Below are 15,000 nucleotides of genomic sequence, written 5' to 3'. Positions count from 1 at the left end.
TATAGATAAATAGATAGATAAATTAGATAGCTAGCTAGCTAGCTAGCTAGCTAGCTAGATAGATAGATAGATAGATAGATAGATAGATAGATAGATAGATAGATAGATAGATAGATAGATAGATAGATAGTTAGATAGACGTACATCACCTATTTTTTGTTGTATACATATGTGTATGCATGAATAAGTATGTCTCTGTGTGTATATGTGTATACGATCAGACACAAAAGAAAGAGACCGAAGGAAAAGATATAAGAAGTATAGTATTTCATGTGTCAGAATTCCAACAAATCAATGATTAGTTGTGGTTATAGATGTGTTGAATCTTTGAAATAGAGACTCCCACGTGAATATTTTCACACAAAATGTGTTTAACTGAGAACCACAAACCAATGAAACGCTTGTCAGTTTTCCACTGCTTCAGCTGATCTCAGTTCGGGTTTCATAGCACCTTGAAGCAAATTTTATTTACAGAAAGTATATGGGCGTTTGAGTGTTAAACATTTTGGTTTGGGAAACAGAGCAGCACCAACGTGTTTATACGAACGTGACTCATTGGTTTATTAACTTAAGAGCAGTAACAGAGTGGACTACTGTTTCTTACGGATGTTGTAAATTAAGACTTAAATAAAATATCGTGTTTAAAAGGAAAGACAAGAACGTGCCCGCTTCATTTCACAGCGTTTGCATAATTTGGAAGAAATTTTACGTAAATATAAAATCTAATTCCTAATGAAAATATCTAATATGAAATAAATGGACAAATGTTTCCACTTTTGGAAAGTGCAATAAGTAGATATTTGAACCCCCACAATTATAAAAAATGCCATAAAGATCAAGTTTCTTCTCAAAGCCACAAGTTTTTACATACAGTTACAATGGACTGAATTGAATTCAGTGCTAACATTTTATCAAATTAGGCGCAGGTGTTGATGTACGGTTAATAAATTTTCTTTGCAACCACATGATTTCCGGTTTTCTCACAATGCGGCATACTGGTCAAGAGTTTCGTACTATGTCCCTGAGACGACCAATGACTTTGCAATGCACTTCGTAGACGGAACTGATTAAAAGCCCATCGTGTGCATATACGTATCTATATGAGGGGTGTGTGCGCGTGTGTACGTTGGTGCGTATTATTCTATTTGTGTTCGTATGTACTCCACCTCTCACCAATCAATGTTGGATTGCTTATGTCCTCATAACTTAGTGGTTCGGAAATAGTTTCAATAGAATAAGTATTATACTTGAAATAAATACTGAAGTTGATTTGTTTAACAAAACCTGTAAAGAAATACAGCTTCCAAACTGTAGCCCATTGACTGAAACAAGTAAAAATGTATGATATTCAAAACGTATGATATACAAAGTTAAATTTATAAGTACTTAAGGTGACATATGTGCAATTATACTCACTTAAGTGTCCTGCGTATAATTGAAATGGGTTTACACGATGAAAACCTAATTAAATTAAAATTAAATATTTTATTGATGCCGAAAATAGGATTTTGCATATTCAGAAGTGGTAAAATTTGGAGGTAAAATATTCATGGGAATCTCACATTCAAGCCGGATCAACATAAAGGTTAAAGCTATCTTAGTTTGTTTACATCCGTGATATTACGAAATATTAAAATTATAAAAAAAATCATTGAATCATTATTTAAGACGGATAAGAAAGTATAGCTAAAAAATCCATAAGTCAATACAATACAGTATATATTTCAGTAAAGAAAAATAATGGTATAAAAAAGTACATGATTTTCTGGATTTGGCCAATAACCAACGTATCGAAAGATACTAAAGACAGAAGACCAAAGATATATGCAATAGACGATTACTCAGGAAAATCAGATTTATATTCAAGATCTTGAATATTTTATATAACATTCCTCTTCACATACTCTTGTGCTACAGTAGGTTTTTTTTTTTTAATCTTTTTATTCGAAGTGTTGTTATTCTCATTTGATTTAACGTATATCACTCTGCAACACCCTCATTTCATTATACATTTTCCATTCTACACAAACAGAGATTTTTCTTCATGACTGTTTGATGAATGAGTCATTCGGACGTAAAATGATATCCACGGATTCAATGTATATGCATAATATCCATTTATGTATGTATAACATTAGCACATATCTATAGACATACACACACACACGCACACATGCACACACACTTATAAATCCACACACACGCACACACGCGCGCGCGCACACACACGTACACACACAAACACTCACACACACACACACACACACACACACACACACATATATATATATATATATATATGTATATATATATATATATATATACATATATATATATATATATATATACTATATATAATAATAGTAATAAATGTATACATATATACTTCCGTATATATGTATATACACAATAACATGAACAAACACACACGGGCACACGCACTCACATACACATATACATTAATATGAATGATACTAGTGATGTATATATATATATATATATATATATATATATATATATATATATATATGTATGTATTCATGTATATATATATATATATATATATATATATATATATATATATATATATATATATATATATATATATATGTATTCATGTATATATATATATATATATATATATATATATATATATATATATATATATATATATATATATATATATATATATATTTATTTATATTTATATGTATGTATGCACGTACGTAAGTACGAGTGTATGTATATAAAATAGGCCAAACATCAGTTAAACAGTACTAACTAATGCTCCTTCTCAACGTATAGATTAATAAAGAAACGAATCAGATACATTCTGTAATTATTTCAGTATGTATTTCAGACAGACAAGCACTCATTTTCGTTTTCTCGACAGAACAAGTAACAAAACACAAAATATCTAAAGCGTCAGCGACAATACTATTTTGCTCGCTGTAAGAATGTGTTTAATGATGGGTTAAAAATTCTATTTTATAATATTTACATGTGTCATCATTTTCCTCTTTAAATATGAATACATCATACAGTTTAAAAATACGTTCCACCCTCACAGGAGATAATTTTTAGAAAATCATTCACACATTGTAAATATATAGGATGTCCTCATTTTAACAGCTGAAAAATTGCTCGACATTGTGTTTATGTTCGTCTTGCAGCCACTTGTATAAATGTTCCAATATAGAAATTGTACATACGGATCCTGTGATAGTCACACATGTATATACATACACACATATATACATACATACATACATACATACATACACATATATAGTGCTCCAGGATATAAGTGGTGCTCCAGCATGGTCACAGTGAAATAACTGAAACAAGAGGGTGTATGTGTAGATGCGTGTGTTTGTGTTAGTGTCTTTATCAATGTCTAAATATAACATTTGGTGAATTATGTAGAGCAATATGGAACTCATAGTTCCATATTGCTTTACATATATACGTGTATACAAGTGGTTGTAATCCAACAAGATATACTGTAGAATAACTTATCCGCTTTCATAAACAGTGCGATATACACTCATGCACGCATAAATACATTCATAAATTAATATATACATGCATACATACATGTGTGTGTATGTGTGTGTGAGAGTTTGTGTGTATGCGTGTGTATGTGTGTGTGAGTGTATCTATAGATGAAAATAAAGTTAACTTGAACTACCTTCCTTTGGATGCTTACCCACAAATAGAAAACTGTATGGTCCATTGTGTTCAACTCATAGTTGTATAAAGATAAAAACGTATTCATATATCACAATACTATGAAAGAATTAAGTACAAACTGAATAATACGGACGAAAGAGAGGATGAAACAATAAATTGCATGCATTTGTACTGCATGTCATTCCTACACAATACTAAAAATCAAGGTAGTACCTTCATCCGCACATTTGAGTAACACTACTTTAACAGAGAAACACAGAAACACTTATAAGTATGCCGCGCCATTGGTGCTATAACACCCATCTTTATATTTCATAGATTTGTATTCCTTTTTAACTATGTTTACCTTAATTATTTTATCTAATCCCAGCATAACTGAGTTATTTCGACCTGCAGTTTAGTATTACATTCAGGAACTTTCAGGTTTGGGTCTTAGGTTGCTGTATACATTTATGTCTCAAAATAGCAACTAACTATAAATATTTGTTTAAATCTGTTTTACATTGGCAGTTTAATTCTGTTAGTCCTCTTTATAACTTTATGGTTACCCTCAGCTTAAAATCTAGTACTTAAATATTACCCTTAGCTTAGAATCTACCCATATAATTTACACTCATAATTTAACCTTATCTTATAATCTAGTGCTTGAATATTACTATCAGTTTATTTCAAATGTGTCCTTACTACATTTCGGTCTTATTTTACCTTATCTCGTTTACCTTATCGCTTCAATTTCGTTTTATTTGTATATTTGTCCGATTTCTTTTAAATCATTGTTTCTATTTACAATTTATGTTGTTGCAAATGTTGTGAAATCATATCGGTTTCAAATTCTGGCAGCAGAACATTGATTTCAGGTGAAAGGTTAAGTCTATCATTACACCTTGTACGTATCTTACCGACCCTAATGTTTTTAGAGGCAAAGTCGACCACGGTGGCATTTTAATTCCAATCGTATGGTCGGGAGAAATGCCTCTAAGCATTTTCCCGGCGCAGTAACGATTCTGCAAGTTCACGGCCCTATATTAGTGAAAAAATGTTAACTGGCATATGTGTTAGTGTCGTAGATCGACTTAGTTTGAAGCACTATAAATGTGTAAATATTGTTTCTGTATAATACAGAAAGATAAATACAGACTGTATTTATCTCTGAATGTAATAAGCTCTAGATTTTGTGACAAATAATTGTCATTATAATCCCTTATGTTTAATTAACTACTTATTTATCTTCTACTATTATACCATTACTTTGGAATTAGTGTTTTGTACAATATAGAATATGCGCGTTTCGTACCTGATTGAAAAGTGTGTGTGTGTTCGCGCGTGCGCGCATATATATGTGTACGTGTGTGAGAAGACGAGTATGTATAAATGTATAAGAGTGTACTTGAGTGAAAATGTGCTTTTGATTATGCCTACATGTGGACTTGATACCATATCAATGTCTTATATATACGACGCTGTTTCTCAAGACCAGCAATGCCTGAAATTCCAATAACTCATGTAACTCTTTCTGTCTCTGATTTTTCCTTTAAAACGGTTTTGTCCTCCTTCATAGTATAATGCATGTTGTATAGTTAATTATTGAATACTGTCTTTAGTGTGGTATTCTGCCTCATCTCTGGAATGATTAATATAAAAAGAAATAGTCGTGCTTGTTTCTGTATAGAGTTATATTTTGAATATATGAATATATTTTATATAAGAGAAGTTATATTCTAGTGGTGCTTTGACTAAAGAGCCTTAGTTGCATCTTAAAAACAATCAGATTATTAGAAAACATACGCACTAATCTTTAATGGAGAACATTTAATATTTCATGTTCTTGTTAGTCATTGATTCTAATGGAAACAACTTATTGTTGTGTAAGATGTTTTCGGCATTTGACCAAGAAATTAAATAATTGAATATATCAAACACAGCAAAAGTTATTGATTAATTATTTTGAGACATCATTAGACTGACGTCATTTTTTGAGGTGGGGGTGGATTTTTGCTAATTTGAATTGTGCAAAATAGATTTACTGCATTGTTAGGAAAATTATATAATGGAAATGATTTGGGTTGATTAACAAAAAGTATTCTATTGCATTCTTTATAAGGTTTTGCATTGCGAAAAAAAAGTTTTTAGCAATACGTACTTCTGAAAGTATTTTGTAGATATAAAACCGAGGTTACTTTGGTGATAGTCGCAAGAATTGCCATATGTATATTAAAACGTATTGTTTCAAGTAGACTCTTGATGCAGTTTTATATATACTTCCCATTTATGAAAAAAAAATTTTTTCTGGAAAGATAAACAAAAATATACATAAATATGCGAAAGATGTTGGAGAAAAATTATTGTACTTTTGATTATATGATGATTATCTAATGTATTACAAAAATACACGAGGGAGCGGTGAAAATTTCCTGGCTCTAGGTAAAAGTAAATACACGTGGATGAGTAAATTGAGATTTTATCCAATGCATTTCTCTCTCAAATTCACACACTCATTGCTGCAGTTATTCAGATTTTGCAATTGCTGTAAAAGACCTCGGAAGGTTGGGCCTCCAACCAGATCTGTCTCGATACCCTAAAAGCCAGGAATTTTTCAGCGACCCCTCGTGTAACGTAAAATGGATTTTTCTCTGTTTGGGAAGGTTATGAAGACGAATGCGCGATTATCAGGCTGTAATAGAATTCGGGGATAAAACCGTACTTGAAATTGTACTGCTATCACTTGTTTTCTTTACTCAAAATTCGGACAGAACTTATGGGATGACCGGATATATCAACAGTGACAGTGAAATAGACAGACAGACAGCCAGACAGAGAGATAATCAACAGATGAGATCGTAAGAATCTCTATAGAGAAGACATTCTGTGGTTCTGAAATGATTTGAGCTGACATTCTGATATCTTCTCTAAAGATAAGGTCTGGAAGAGAAAGAGTGGGCATAAAGGAATGCAAGTGAACAGTTATGGACACTAGGTTTAATGTATAACATATACATCCGTGTAGGCATGTAAAAATAGGGAAGGCAGACTCATAATTTTCAGATGATAAACAATCATGTATACACACGCACGCGCGCGATGCCACATACACACACACCGCACATACGCGCGCACACATACACACACACACACACATGCACAAACACACTCACGCACATACATAGAATGAGAGATAAGGAGAGCAAACTTACTCACATTACATAGAATCAGAGAATTAGATGGGAAGAGATGTTACACGTCCGACAGCTGTTTCTGGGGGCTCGGTGTTACTTCATAACGTTGGCAGATATGGTTGAACAAACACCTCCAGCGGGTAACGGAGGCAAACAAAGAATGTTAAACTCGAGAGCATCCTTCATCAAATTTGTTAAGTTGTTTTCAATACCTCTGTATTTGTTGAAGTGTTTGATTCGAGAGCACAATTATTGCTGAAAGCGTTCTAAGAATAATTTTTAATTTTAAATGTGTTAGGGGATAGAGACCCGTGAGTTGACCGATTATCACCGAATCTTAAGCTCCCAACCAAAGAGCAATATGGATTTAAATGCGTTGCAAACTATATAGGAATTGATTAATGCTGTAAACATTTATGGCATTTATTATCAAATGTTCCGTAATGGATGGATAATAATCTCTTATATCAAATATCAGAAATTACCAGTTATTTTGCAAGGGATCGAGATAAACAGTTTCTTCCACGTTAAATATTGTATCGTGAATTCGAATTACCTCCAAATAAGTTGCAATCTAAATGAGAGTAAATTTATATATCATACAATATCTGCTTCTGGTAGGGCTTTCTTTCTAATTGAAGGGTTCCGCGTAAAGGTAACGTTATTACAGTGACGTATGAGTGCAATCGGTTTAGCGCTATAATTAATTTCTACCTTCCCACCTAATATTCCAAACTAATATCTAAAATGGGAATTATTGAAGAAATTCAGAGTAAATTCATTGTAACGATGCTATCCGTTACAAAATTCTAGAAAATTTATCGTAGCGTCAAGTTGTGTTTTCTTCGTTAGTTTTTTTGGTTTTAGCGGGGTTTTTTTCTGTAGTTTTTGGCGTCCTTGTAGAAAGATAATGTTGTAGTAAATTCAGTTTAAATTCTTATTGAAAGCAAGAGTAATAAAATCATGAAGGTGGATCAAAACTGTTTTTCAAATGATATAATGTTCCCATTAATATATATATATATATATATATATAGGGAGAATTCACAAAAAAGCAAAAGACGAAGAGAAGTGGTGTAGACAACGAACTGGTGTATTAGTATAACGCTCGGGATGTGAAAAAGTCTTTCATGTTTCGAGGCTACGCTCTTCCACAGAAAGGAACACAGAAAGAAACAAGAAGCGAAACAACTTGAATATTTGGCTCCTGAAAAAATTCAGTCTTTGCTTTCTCTCTAGTTATATGTGCATACGTATATATATTCTGTACATCAAAATCAGGCAGTTCTATTCTTGTATTCGTTTCATTCTCTCTCTCTCCCTCTCACTCACACACACTAACTATCTTTCTCTCCCTCTCTATGTATTTCTCCCTCTTGCTCTACACGCGTATATATGTGAGTTTGTGTGTGTGTGCGTGTGTATATGTGTTAGTGAATTTATACATATATACATATATGCATATATAAATAACAGATAGAAATACATAGAGAGTGAGAGAGATAGACAGAGAGAGTGATTGAGACAGTGAAAGAGACAGATAAAGAAATGAGAGAGCGCTAGATATATGATATACATAATCGTTGTCTACTTCAGACAGTCTGACGAAGCCAACGAGCAACGAAACTTCGAAGCCATCGCTATCAACAACTTCGTTGAACAAATAAATTCAATAATCTACTTACATGTTATAAGTGATCCTACAAGTATCGTTTCACTGTTTCTATATAAAACATTATAAAAACAAATAATAATACGTTAGTGTTTGTATGTATGCTTGTGTGAGTGAGCCTAATTCTTTAAAGCACGGCTAAATAAATATCTGAATACAGTTTACGTGTTGAGTATAAATATTTGCATTGTATGCCATATATAATCTTTTTGCATGTTTTATATTTTTAAATGTTGTAAACTTTCGTCATACTTCTGCACTAGTGTTATTGTTCATGAACGCATATATTTATAGGCCAACGCCTGGCTGTGTAGCAAGAAGCTTGCTTCTCAACATGGTTTTAGATTATGTCCCACGTAATGGCACTTTGTGCAAGTGTCTTTTACTATTGCCTCGGGCCGACCAAATGCTTGTGAGTGGATTGGTTAGACGGAAACTGAAAAGAAACTTGTGTATATATATATAAGTGTGTGTGTTTGTGTGTTTGTGTATCTATCTATCTATCTATCTATCTATATATATATATATATATATATATATATATGTATGTATATATATATATATATATATATATATATATATATATATATATATATATATATATATATATATATATATATATATATATATATATATATATATATATATATATATATATATATATATATATATATATATACATATTCTTGTATATACATGTGGCGGGATATGTGTCTTTGTTTGTCCTGCCCACCGCTTGACAACCAGTGTTGGTATGTGTAGATCCCTGTAAGTTAGTAGAACAGCAAAAGAGACTGATAAGTACCATGTATTAAAAAATGTCCTGGGGTCAATTTGTTCGACTAAAATCCTTCAGGTCTGTGCCCCAGCATAGCCACTCTCAAGTAACTGAAACAAGTAAAAGAATACAAGAACACATACACACACACACACACGCACACACACATTTCTTTTGCATGTTTGTTTGTGGACGTGATTGCCTTTTCTAGCAATGTTCTGTCTAATATGTTTGTCATCTAACACTTTCAATACATGTACGTGGAAGAATTTTTAATAGATGTTCATATCTTTTGTGTATAAATGTTTTGTGCTAATGTAGAATTTTGTAAGTATATGCATTGTTGAATTTGTTCTTAACATTAAGAAGAAACGTGTTGAATAAGTATACCCGATATCATTTATTAATATGAATCACGCAACTTGGATTATATCCCTAATATGTGATCCATGTAAACGAACACATCGTTATGGACTACTACAGTGATTATGATTCGTAAATGAATTACATAATCTCTCTCTCTGTAAGTGACTAATAAATTCATCGTAACTCATGATAGACAACGTCTTCTTTATTTAAATCTTAACGGTGCATACGCCGAAGCACTTTCATAATAAGGAATATACAAACACAAGTTAAAATTTATTTAGAGAAGTCTTTCACAGATGCCTAAGTATAATAACTAGCATAAGTTAAATTACGTTTTCGAACAAAAATAGCCATTCCATGTAATACAGTTCTTTCAATTATAATCTGTAGTTATGTATTATAAGAAAATGAAGAGGGGTTAAATCGAAGAATCAGGCTACATATGGACAGTAGTTTAAAAGTATCACTTAATATCAAACAAGTTATAAGGTATTTCCAAGAATAAATAGTGACAGGTTTGATATAATCTTAGAAAATTCGAATAAAATATGACAGCTCATGGAACTATCTGTAAACTATAAATACTAAGAAAAGGATTTATGTTATCAGTGATGCCACAAGTATGAGAAATATAAAAGAGTCTGACTATTGTAAGACAGAACAAAACTAATGTTGTAATGATAATTAAGGTATTAGGGAAAAGAAAATTGCAAAATTATGTAGAAAGAAAACATACAGAACAATTCCTAAATAGCAATAGAAGAGAAATTGAGCAAGCAATTAAGTTAGATAACTGCTTCCAACTACATATGCTAAAAGATTGCTTTATATAAGATGAAAACATTTTCACGTGTAAATTATTTATATTAAACCGTAATAGCATATATAATTCGAGAAAACTTATTTGGAAAACCAAATTTAGGCATTATCGAATCAATCAGCAAGCCGGAAAATAATTCTGCATATATATATATATATATATATATATATATATATATATATATATATATATATATATATATATTTGAAAAACTTTTCCATCATGTAATTTCGATTGGAGAACAATGCTAAACATACAATATAAAATATTTCTGAAAATTAAAACTAAAGCATAACTGTATTGTGTGAGGAAATGGCTGTTGCAGATTTGTAATAAAACAAATATCACGGATATGATTGTTAAACGGCAGCAAATAATTTGTAATGCTTATATGAATCGTTGCAGAACGAAACAAATATGAAGCTTTATTAAATTTAAATAAATGCAATAATTTGTGTTTATACTTTGGAAATTTGAAGGCTATTGAATATAATTTCAAATTATTCACATTAACAATAAGAAAAATGAATTGAGATTTCTACAAAATTTTGAATCATTATTTGACAAGTTACAGATAATTAGGTGACATTATCTAGAAAGAAAAAAAAACGTTCAGTTAGTTGATGATGGTACTACCGTTTGATATGATGAAATTTTCTTGTATCTTTTCTCTTGATGTTACTGTTAATGTCGCTAATCATAGCAATGGGGCTGTTCAAGAAAGATCTTAACAATCTGGATGTTGAAGCTGGTTGCGAAAGTTCTCCCATTCCTCCTCTTCATCATCCTTCTTTTCCTCCTCCCCATCATCATCGACGTCATCATCATCATCATCATCATCATCATCATCATCATCATGACCACCACCACCATCAGCAGCAGCAGCAGCATCATTATCAACAGCAAAAACAACGTGTATTACGCATCATGTCCATCGTCGGCATCACGTGGTCCATCATAAGCGTCAGCATTCCAATCGTCATTACCATTGTACTCGAGGTAATATATCTTGATGACAGACGCAATGATTATTCTGAGTGTGATGACATTCATACCATGATGGTGTTGGTGAGCGTACGTCGAATAATGTTTATAATATTTCAATAACCTTGAGGGAGAGGAGGAGGAGGAGGAGGAGGAGGAGAAGGAGGAGGTGGAGGAGGAGGAGGGCGGGAAGGAAAGGGGAGGAGGACGAAGGGGAGGATAAATGGGAGAATAAAGGAGAGGAAGATGAGGAAAGGGAGAGGTGGTTGAGCTACCTGCGAAGGCCATTTAGGGTGTCTATTACTGGTGAGGATTTCTCTCTTCGGACATTTCCTTATTATCCTTTTAGTGCAATGATGCATCGCCCCTCCCTTTTGGAAAAGGACCAAAAATTCCATTTCTATCGTGTTGGGAGGGGCCTCTACTGACACAATTCCCACCAACGGAGCAACGGGAAACAAACTTCTTATCACACAGCCTTGTTCAGAGATAAATGTGATACAACGAGAAATCTGACTGCAGATTGCTGGAGACTGGCAAAGGAAGGGCCTTAACTGAGAAACGAAATTTATCCATAAGTACTCTTTTCATAAACTTATCCATTACTCCATTTATAAGCATTTCACCTCAACCATAATAGTATATACTTGAAACAATATAGTTTGCCAAGCATATTACAAATTGTATTTGCAATATTCTAGAAAATTAGGAGCACTCAATTGAATTGCTTCAGATTTCTTAATTTTATTGCATAAATTCTGAAGAACGAAACCTAAAAGTGATAACTACTATAGGTTTTGAACTCCAAATATATTAGATCGAATGATTTTTACTAAACCAGCTCGACTCAAATAATTAGTGCTAATGATTATACATGTCTTTTTAAATATTTCAACACGATATTTGTTCTAAAGGATTGCTTTAGAATGCACTAATTATATATAATTATATTATTATGATAATTAAGTTTGACAGTATTAATGAAAATATATGGGAAATTGTCGAAAGTTGTGAATGTTACAGACATAAGATGATTTGCATACTAATTGACAAATTAATTACAAAATCACACTAATTATATGTGAGTGCTTTATTATTTACCATCTTACATCATGTAGGACATAATTGATAAATTTTACACTGGCCTCATTAGAAGATAATCTAAAACTTAAAGATCACGAGGACATGAAAACCAATAACCAATCATCAAATACAAGCAAACACACATGCGTACACACCGACAAACACGCACATAGATACACACACACACACACACACACACACACACACGCATATATATATATATATATATATATATATATATATATATATATATATATATGCATGATTTATGCAGTGTTTAAAACAACGTATGTTGTCACAGTAGGATATATTGAATCTTAAATAGACATCATTCACACCCGGCTGCCATGATAATTAACAAGTCGAAAGTACCGCTTAGCGGCATTTCTTCCGTCTCTTTGCAATCTCTGTTCAAATCTCGTCCGGGGTCAACTGTTCTTTCTATCTCTTCAGTGTTGATAAAATAGTTACAACTCAACTATGCGAGATGATGTAATTGACTTGCTGTCTTGCAAGCCTCCCACAAAAATTGCTACCCTTGGAACTTACAATGTAGAGGCGCCTTTGCTGAGGAAATTATAGAATCTGCGTCACTTACACACCATTGAAACGAAGGTAAACGGCATTGTGTGTTCTTTTTTATTTTCTTTAAATGATTTCGTTGAGACATGTAAATTTGTAAGTGCATATTTTTTGTTCATATTACTGGCATATAGTTCTTCCAAAATCAAGTGTAGTTCATTTGTGGTTAAAATTAGGTATGATCATTTGTTAACCATGATTATTATACACACACACACACGTACGTGTGTGCGTTCACAATCAATAAAAAAATATACAACTGACTTAGCGAATACCACGGTTCGTTTTCTTTAATGTATAACTATAGAATTCTGATGTCGTACTATCAATAAAGTGTTACCTCTAATCCTCAAAAATTACTGCCCGTGAAATCTACCACAGACATGCGTAGAGTCACGGTCACATTTTTGCCTTGGATACCAGGTAACCAACATTGCGAGTTGTGTCATCTGGAATATTCTCATATAACTGTGGTGCTTGGCAAAAAGAAGTAACTGATCGAAAATAACAATAGTATAGATACTCTTTTCAGAAACATGGCATTTCCTCTCTAGGCATAGTACAACAAAAACAATGTAAAATACGACTTCCGTTCCTGTAACGTTAAGGTTATTTGTTTTACGGTTTTATTGTTTAGCTCATATTTAAAAATCAAAGATTTGAGTGATGTCTGTCATTGTACATATATTATCAATTCTCGTCATCATGTCGTATATTGTTTAAGAACATTAGGTATCATTTGAAATGGGTTAAATGGATGTTTCTGGCAGTTGTAGAAATCTAAAACATCATATATACGCTCTTTTATTCTTATATTTGCTTCAGTCATTTTGACTGCAGCCATGCTGGAGCAGCGCCTTTAGTCAAAACAAATCAACCCCATGACTTATTCTTTGAAAGCCGAGTACTTATTATGTCGACTCATTTGACGAACCGCTAAGTTACGGGGACGTAAACACACCAGCATCAATTGTTGAGCGATGTTGGGGGAACAAACACACACACACACACACACACACATACACACACACACACACACACACACACACACACACATACATACTCATATATGTATATATATATATATATATATATATATAAATAGGAAAATAAAAAATAATAATATGGCAGGATGCTAAACTGAAAGCATATTTTAATATAGATGTGTATAAGGTGGATTATACACATCTATATTAAAATATGCTTTCAGTTTAGCATTCTGCCTTATTATTATTTTATACTTTCCTATTATTTCTCCACGTGCGGTTAACACAAGCCCACCATTTATTATATATATATATATATATATATATATATATATATATATATATATATATATATATATATATATATATATATATATATATATATATATATATATATATATATATATATATATATATATATATATATATATATATATATATATATATATGTATATATATATATGTATATATATATATATATATATATATATATATATATATATATATATATATATATATATATATATATATATATATATATATATATATATATATATATATATATATATATATATATATATATATATATATATATATATATATATATATATATATATATATATATATATATATATATATATATATATATATATATATATATATATATATATATATATATATATATATATATATATATATATATATATATATATATATATATATATATATATATATATATATATATATATATATATATATATATATATATATATATATATATATATATATATATATATATATATATATATATATATATATATATATATATATATATATATATATATATATATATATATATA

The sequence above is a fragment of the Octopus bimaculoides genome, chromosome 13 (genome assembly GCF_046866305.1).
Source record: "Octopus bimaculoides isolate indiv1 chromosome 13, ASM4686630v1, whole genome shotgun sequence".
Classification (NCBI taxonomy): Eukaryota; Metazoa; Mollusca; class Cephalopoda; order Octopoda; family Octopodidae; genus Octopus; species Octopus bimaculoides.
Note: the sequence above shows the minus strand (reverse complement) of the source record.